Source organism: Oncorhynchus nerka, linkage group LG23 (genome assembly GCF_034236695.1).
Source record: "Oncorhynchus nerka isolate Pitt River linkage group LG23, Oner_Uvic_2.0, whole genome shotgun sequence".
Lineage (NCBI taxonomy): Eukaryota > Metazoa > Chordata > Actinopteri > Salmoniformes > Salmonidae > Oncorhynchus > Oncorhynchus nerka.
This window is the reverse complement of record NC_088418.1, coordinates 6,574,949-6,584,029: the sequence shown is the minus strand read 5'-3', so window position 1 is coordinate 6,584,029 and position 9,081 is coordinate 6,574,949. Positions and strand designations below refer to the sequence as shown.

Below are 9,081 nucleotides of genomic sequence, written 5' to 3'. Positions count from 1 at the left end.
TACGGCACAGAGTCAATGTGGAGGCTATATACAGGGTATTACGGCACAGAGTCAATGTGGAGGCTATATACAGGGTATTACGGCACAGAGTCAATGTGGAGGCTATATACAGGGGTTACGGTACAGAGTCAATGTGGAGGCTATATACAGGGTGTTACGGCACAGAGTCAATGTGGAGGCTATATACAGGGTTACGGCACAGAGTCAATGTGGAGGCTATATACAGGGGTACGGCACAGAGTCAATGTGGAGGCTATATACAGGGGTTACGGTACAGAGTCAATGTGGAGGCTATATACAGGGGTTACGGCACAGAGTCAATGTGGAGGCTATATACAGGGTATTACGGCACAGAGTCAATGTGGAGGCTATATACAGGGGTTACGGCACAGAGTCAATGTGGAGGCTATATACAGGGGTTACGGTACAGAGTCAATGTGGAGGCTATATACAGGGGGTACGGCACAGAGTCAATGTGGAGGCTATATACAGGGGTTACGGCACAGAGTCAATGTGGAGGCTATATACAGGGGGTTACGGCACACAGAGTCAATGTGGAGGCTATATACAGGGTGTTACGGCACAGAGTCAATGTGGAGGCTATATACAGGGGTTACGGCACAGAGTCAATGTGGAGGCTATATACAGGGGGTACGGCACAGAGTCAATGTGGAGGCTATATACAGGGTGTTACGGCACAGAGTCAATGTGGAGGCTATATACAGGGGGTATTACGGCACAGAGTCAATGTGGAGGCTATATACAGGGGGTTACGGCACAGAGTCAATGTGGAGGCTATATACAGGGTATTACGGCACAGAGTCAATGTGGAGGCTATATACAGGGTGTTACGGCACAGAGTCAATGTGGAGGCTATATACAGGGGTTACGGCACAGAGTCAATGTGGAGGCTATATACAGGGGGTACCGGCACAGAGTCAATGTGGAGGCTATATACAGGGGTACGGGCACAGAGTCAATGTGGAGGCTATATACAGGGGTTACGGCACAGAGTCAATGTGGAGGCTATATACAGGGTGTTACGGCACAGAGTCAATGTGGAGGCTATATACAGGGTGTTACGGCACAGAGTCAATGTGGAGGCTATATACAGGGTGTTACGGCACAGAGTCAATGTGGAGGCTATATACAGGGGTACGGCACAGAGTCAATGTGGAGGCTATATACAGGGGTTACGGCACAGAGTCAATGTGGAGGCTATATACAGGGGGTTACGGCACAGAGTCAATGTGGAGGCTATATACAGGGGGTACGGCACAGAGTCAATGTGGAGGCTATATACAGGGTGTTACGGCACAGAGTCAATGTGGAGGCTATATACAGGGTGTTACGGTACAGAGTCAATGTGGAGGCTATATACAGGGTGTTACGGCACAGAGTCAATGTGGAGGCTATATACAGGGGTTACGGCACAGAGTCAATGTGGAGGCTATATACAGGGTATTACGGCACAGAGTCAATGTGGAGGCTATATACAGGGGTTACGGCACAGAGTCAATGTGGAGGCTATATACAGGGGGTTACGGTACAGAGTCAATGTGGAGGCTATATACAGGGTGTTACGGCACAGAGTCAATGTGGAGGCTATATACAGGGTGTTACGGCACAGAGTCAATGTGGAGGCTATATACAGGGGTTACGGTACAGAGTCAATGTGGAGGCTATATACAGGGTATTACGGCACAGAGTCAATGTGGAGGCTATATACAGGGTGTTACGGCACAGAGTCAATGTGGAGGCTATATACAGGGGGTTACGGTACAGAGTCAATGTGGAGGCTATATACAGGGTGTTACGGCACAGAGTCAATGTGGAGGCTATATACAGGGGTTACGGCACAGAGTCAATGTGGAGGCTATATACAGGGTGTTACGGCACAGAGTCAATGTGGAGGCTATATACAGGGGTTACGGCACAGAGTCAATGTGGAGGCTATATACAGGGGTTACGGCACAGAGTCAATGTGGAGGCTATATACAGGGTGTTACGGCACAGAGTCAATGTGGAGGCTATATACAGGGTGTTACGGTACAGAGTCAATGTGGAGGCTATATACAGGGGGTTACGGCACAGAGTCAATGTGGAGGCTATATACAGGGTGTTACGGCACAGAGTCAATGTGGAGGCTATATACAGGGGTTACGGCACAGAGTCAATGTGGAGGCTATATACAGGGGTTACGGCACAGAGTCAATGTGGAGGCTATATACAGGGTGTTACGGCACAGAGTCAATGTGGAGGCTATATACAGGGGGTTACGGCACAGAGTCAATGTGGAGGCTATATACAGGGTGTTACGGCACAGAGTCAATGTGGAGGCTATATACAGGGTGTTACGGCACAGAGTCAATGTGGAGGCTATATACAGGGGTTACGGCACAGAGTCAATGTGGAGGCTATATACAGGGTGTTACGGCACAGAGTCAATGTGGAGGCTATATACAGGGTGTTACGGTACAGAGTCAATGTGGAGGCTATATACAGGGTGTTACGGTACAGAGTCAATGTGGAGGCTATATACAGGGTGTTACGGTACAGAGTCAATGTGGAGGCTATATACAGGGGTACGGCACAGAGTCAATGTGGAGGCTATATACAGGGGTTACGGCACAGAGTCAATGTGGAGGCTATATACAGGGTGTTACGGTACAGAGTCAATGTGGAGGCTATATACAGGGGTTACGGCACAGAGTCAATGTGGAGGCTATATACAGGGGTTACGGCACAGAGTCAATGTGGAGGCTATATACAGGGTGTTACGGCACAGAGTCAATGTGGAGGCTATATACAGGGGTTACGGCACAGAGTCAATGTGGAGGCTATATACAGGGGTACGGCACAGAGTCAATGTGGAGGCTATATACAGGGGTACGGCACAGAGTCAATGTGGAGGCTATATACAGGGTGTTACGGCACAGAGTCAATGTGGAGGCTATATACAGGGGGTTACCGGTACAGAGTCAATGTGGAGGCTATATACAGGGGGTTACGGCACAGAGTCAATGTGGAGGCTATATACAGGGTGTTACGGCACAGAGTCAATGTGGAGGCTATATACAGGGTGTTACGGCACAGAGTCAATGTGGAGGCTATATACAGGGTGTTACGGCACAGAGTCAATGTGGAGGCTATATACAGGGGTTACGGCACAGAGTCAATGTGGAGGCTATATACAGGGGGTTACGGCACAGAGTCAATGTGGAGGCTATATACAGGGGTTACGGCACAGAGTCAATGTGGAGGCTATATACAGGGTGTTACGGCACAGAGTCAATGTGGAGGCTATATACAGGGTGTTACGGTACAGAGTCAATGTGGAGGCTATATACAGGGTGTTACGGCACAGAGTCAATGTGGAGGCTATATACAGGGTGTTACGGCACAGAGTCAATGTGGAGGCTATATACAGGGGTTACGGCACAGAGTCAATGTGGAGGCTATATACAGGGGTTACGGCACAGAGTCAATGTGGAGGCTATATACAGGGTGTTACGGTACAGAGTCAATGTGGAGGCTATATACAGGGTGTTACGGCACAGAGTCAATGTGGAGGCTATATACAGGGTGTTACGGCACAGAGTCAATGTGGAGGCTATATACAGGGGTTACGGCACAGAGTCAATGTGGAGGCTATATACAGGGTGTTACGGCACAGAGTCAATGTGGAGGCTATATACAGGGGGTTACGGCACAGAGTCAATGTGGAGGCTATATACAGGGTGTTACGGCACAGAGTCAATGTGGAGGCTATATACAGGGTGTTACGGCACAGAGTCAATGTGGAGGCTATATACAGGGTAATACGGCACAGAGTCAATGTGGAGGCTATATACAGGGTATTACGGCACAGAGTCAATGTGGAGGCTATATACAGGGGTTACGGCACAGAGTCAATGTGGAGGCTATATACAGGGGTTACGGCACAGAGTCAATGTGGAGGCTATATACAGGGTATTACGGCACAGAGTCAATGTGGAGGCTATATACAGGGTGTTACGGCACAGAGTCAATGTGGAGGCTATATACAGGGGTTACGGCACAGAGTCAATGTGGAGGCTATATACAGGGTGTTACGGCACAGAGTCAATGTGGAGGCTATATACAGGGTGTTACGGCACAGAGTCAATGTGGAGGCTATATACAGGGTGTTACGGCACAGAGTCAATGTGGAGGCTATATACAGGGGTTACGGCACAGAGTCAATGTGGAGGCTATATACAGGGTGTTACGGCACAGAGTCAATGTGGAGGCTATATACAGGGTGTTACGGCACAGAGTCAATGTGGAGGCTATATACAGGGGTTACGGCACAGAGTCAATGTGGAGGCTATATACAGGGTGTTACGGCACAGAGTCAATGTGGAGGCTATATACAGGGTGTTACGGCACAGAGTCAATGTGGAGGCTATATACAGGGGTTACGGCACAGAGTCAATGTGGAGGCTATATACAGGGTGTTACGGCACAGAGTCAATGTGGAGGCTATATACAGGGTGTTACGGTACAGAGTCAATGTGGAGGCTATATACAGGGTGTTACGGCACAGAGTCAATGTGGAGGCTATATACAGGGTGTTACGGCACAGAGTCAATGTGGAGGCTATATACAGGGTGTTACGGCACAGAGTCAATGTGGAGGCTATATACAGGGGTTACGGCACAGAGTCAATGTGGAGGCTATATACAGGGTGTTACGGCACAGAGTCAATGTGGAGGCTATATACAGGGGTTACGGCACAGAGTCAATGTGGAGGCTATATACAGGGGTTACGGCACAGAGTCAATGTGGAGGCTATATACAGGGTGTTACGGCACAGAGTCAATGTGGAGGCTATATACAGGGGTTACGGCACAGAGTCAATGTGGAGGCTATATACAGGGTGTTACGGCACAGAGTCAATGTGGAGGCTATATACAGGGGTTACGGCACAGAGTCAATGTGGAGGCTATATACAGGGGTTACGGTACAGAGTCAATGTGGAGGCTATATACAGGGTGTTACGGCACAGAGTCAATGTGGAGGCTATATACAGGGGGTACCGGCACAGAGTCAATGTGGAGGCTATATACAGGGGTTACGGCACAGAGTCAATGTGGAGGCTATATACAGGGGTTACGGCACAGAGTCAATGTGGAGGCTATATACAGGGTGTTACGGCACAGAGTCAATGTGGAGGCTATATACAGGGTGTTACGGCACAGAGTCAATGTGGAGGCTATATACAGGGGTTACGGCACAGAGTCAATGTGGAGGCTATATACAGGGTGTTACGGCACAGAGTCAATGTGGAGGCTATATACAGGGGGTACGGCACAGAGTCAATGTGGAGGCTATATACAGGGTGTTACGGCACAGAGTCAATGTGGAGGCTATATACAGGGTGTTACGGCACAGAGTCAATGTGGAGGCTATATACAGGGGTTACGGTACAGAGTCAATGTGGAGGCTATATACAGGGTGTTACGGCACAGAGTCAATGTGGAGGCTATATACAGGGTGTTACGGTACAGAGTCAATGTGGAGGCTATATACAGGGTGTACGGCACAGAGTCAATGTGGAGGCTATATACAGGGGTTACGGCACAGAGTCAATGTGGAGGCTATATACAGGGGTTACGGCACAGAGTCAATGTGGAGGCTATATACAGGGGTTACGGCACAGAGTCAATGTGGAGGCTATATACAGGGGTTACGGCACAGAGTCAATGTGGAGGCTATATACAGGGGTTACGGTACAGAGTCAATGTGGAGGCTATATACAGGGGGTATTACGGCACAGAGTCAATGTGGAGGCTATATACAGGGGGTTACGGCACAGAGTCAATGTGGAGGCTATATACAGGGGGTTACGGCACAGAGTCAATGTGGAGGCTATATACAGGGTGTTACGGTACAGAGTCAATGTGGAGGCTATATACAGGGTGTTACGGCACAGAGTCAATGTGGAGGCTATATACAGGGTGTTACGGCACAGAGTCAATGTGGAGGCTATATACAGGGGTTACGGCACAGAGTCAATGTGGAGGCTATATACAGGGTGTTACGGCACAGAGTCAATGTGGAGGCTATATACAGGGTGTTACGGCACAGAGTCAATGTGGAGGCTATATACAGGGTGTTACGGCACAGAGTCAATGTGGAGGCTATATACAGGGGTTACGGCACAGAGTCAATGTGGAGGCTATATACAGGGTGTTACGGCACAGAGTCAATGTGGAGGCTATATACAGGGGTTACGGCACAGAGTCAATGTGGAGGCTATATACAGGGGGTTACGGCACAGAGTCAATGTGGAGGCTATATACAGGGGTTACGGTACAGAGTCAATGTGGAGGCTATATACAGGGTGTTACGGCACAGAGTCAATGTGGAGGCTATATACAGGGGTTACGGCACAGAGTCAATGTGGAGGCTATATACAGGGGTTACGGCACAGAGTCAATGTGGAGGCTATATACAGGGGTTACGGCACAGAGTCAATGTGGAGGCTATATACAGGGTGTTACGGCACAGAGTCAATGTGGAGGCTATATACAGGGTGTTACGGCACAGAGTCAATGTGGAGGCTATATACAGGGTGTTACGGCACAGAGTCAATGTGGAGGCTATATACAGGGGTTACGGCACAGAGTCAATGTGGAGGCTATATACAGGGTGTTACGGCACAGAGTCAATGTGGAGGCTATATACAGGGGTTACGGCACAGAGTCAATGTGGAGGCTATATACAGGGGGTTACGGCACAGAGTCAATGTGGAGGCTATATACAGGGGTGTTACGGCACAGAGTCAATGTGGAGGCTATATACAGGGGGTTACGGCACAGAGTCAATGTGGAGGCTATATACAGGGTGTTACGGCACAGAGTCAATGTGGAGGCTATATACAGGGTGTTACGGCACAGAGTCAATGTGGAGGCTATATACAGGGTGTTACGGCACAGAGTCAATGTGGAGGCTATATACAGGGTGTTACGGCACAGAGTCAATGTGGAGGCTATATACAGGGTGTTACGGCACAGAGTCAATGTGGAGGCTATATACAGGGTGTTACGGTACAGAGTCAATGTGGAGGCTATATACAGGGTGTTACGGCACAGAGTCAATGTGGAGGCTATATACAGGGTGTTACGGCACAGAGTCAATGTGGAGGCTATATACAGGGGTTACGGCACAGAGTCAATGTGGAGGCTATATACAGGGGTTACGGCACAGAGTCAATGTGGAGGCTATATACAGGGGTTACGGCACAGAGTCAATGTGGAGGCTATATACAGGGGTTACGGCACAGAGTCAATGTGGAGGCTATATACAGGGTGTTACGGCACAGAGTCAATGTGGAGGCTATATACAGGGTGTTACGGCACAGAGTCAATGTGGAGGCTATATACAGGGGTTACGGCACAGAGTCAATGTGGAGGCTATATACAGGGTGTTACGGCACAGAGTCAATGTGGAGGCTATATACAGGGTGTTACGGCACAGAGTCAATGTGGAGGCTATATACAGGGGGTTACGGCACAGAGTCAATGTGGAGGCTATATACAGGGGGTTACGGCACAGAGTCAATGTGGAGGCTATATACAGGGTGTTACGGCACAGAGTCAATGTGGAGGCTATATACAGGGTGTTACGGTACAGAGTCAATGTGGAGGCTATATACAGGGTGTTACGGCACAGAGTCAATGTGGAGGCTATATACAGGGGTTACGGCACAGAGTCAATGTGGAGGCTATATACAGGGTGTTACGGCACAGAGTCAATGTGGAGGCTATATACAGGGTGTTACGGCACAGAGTCAATGTGGAGGCTATATACAGGGTGTTACGGCACAGAGTCAATGTGGAGGCTATATACAGGGGGTTACGGCACAGAGTCAATGTGGAGGCTATATACAGGGGTTACGGCACAGAGTCAATGTGGAGGCTATATACAGGGTGTTACGGTACAGAGTCAATGTGGAGGCTATATACAGGGGTTACGGCACAGAGTCAATGTGGAGGCTATATACAGGGGTTACGGTACAGAGTCAATGTGGAGGCTATATACAGGGGTTACGGCACAGAGTCAATGTGGAGGCTATATACAGGGTGTTACGGCACAGAGTCAATGTGGAGGCTATATACAGGGTGTTACGGCACAGAGTCAATGTGGAGGCTATATACAGGGTGTTACGGCACAGAGTCAATGTGGAGGCTATATACAGGGTGTTACGGCACAGAGTCAATGTGGAGGCTATATACAGGGGTTACGGTACAGAGTCAATGTGGAGGCTATATACAGGGTGTTACGGCACAGAGTCAATGTGGAGGCTATATACAGGGTGTTACGGCACAGAGTCAATGTGGAGGCTATATACAGGGGGTTACGGCACAGAGTCAATGTGGAGGCTATATACAGGGGTTACGGCACAGAGTCAATGTGGAGGCTATATACAGGGGGTTACGGCACAGAGTCAATGTGGAGGCTATATACAGGGTGTTACGGCACAGAGTCAATGTGGAGGCTATATACAGGGGTTACGGCACAGAGTCAATGTGGAGGCTATATACAGGGGGTTACGGCACAGAGTCAATGTGGAGGCTATATACAGGGTGTTACGGCACAGAGTCAATGTGGAGGCTATATACAGGGGTTACGGCACAGAGTCAATGTGGAGGCTATATACAGGGGGTTACGGCACAGAGTCAATGTGGAGGCTATATACAGGGGGTACGGCACAGAGTCAATGTGGAGGCTATATACAGGGTGTTACGGCACAGAGTCAATGTGGAGGCTATATACAGGGGTTACGGCACAGAGTCAATGTGGAGGCTATATACAGGGTGTTACGGTACAGAGTCAATGTGGAGGCTATATACAGGGGTTACGGTACAGAGTCAATGTGGAGGCTATATACAGGGTGTTACGGTACAGAGTCAATGTGGAGGCTATATACAGGGTGTTACGGTACAGAGTCAATGTGGAGGCTATATACAGGGTGTTACGGCACAGAGTCAATGTGGAGGCTATATACAGGGGGTACGGCACAGAGTCAATGTGGAGGCTATATACAGGGTGTTA

The 9,081-nt window shown here is 49.1% G+C and overlaps 1 protein-coding gene across 1 annotated transcript in view; it reads left to right on the top strand.

Moving 5' to 3' along the window:
• The window catches only part of LOC115107157 (calpain-2 catalytic subunit-like), a 78,176-nt gene that overhangs the window by 27,607 nt on the left and 41,488 nt on the right, over window positions 1-9,081 (top strand). The window lies entirely within an intron of this gene.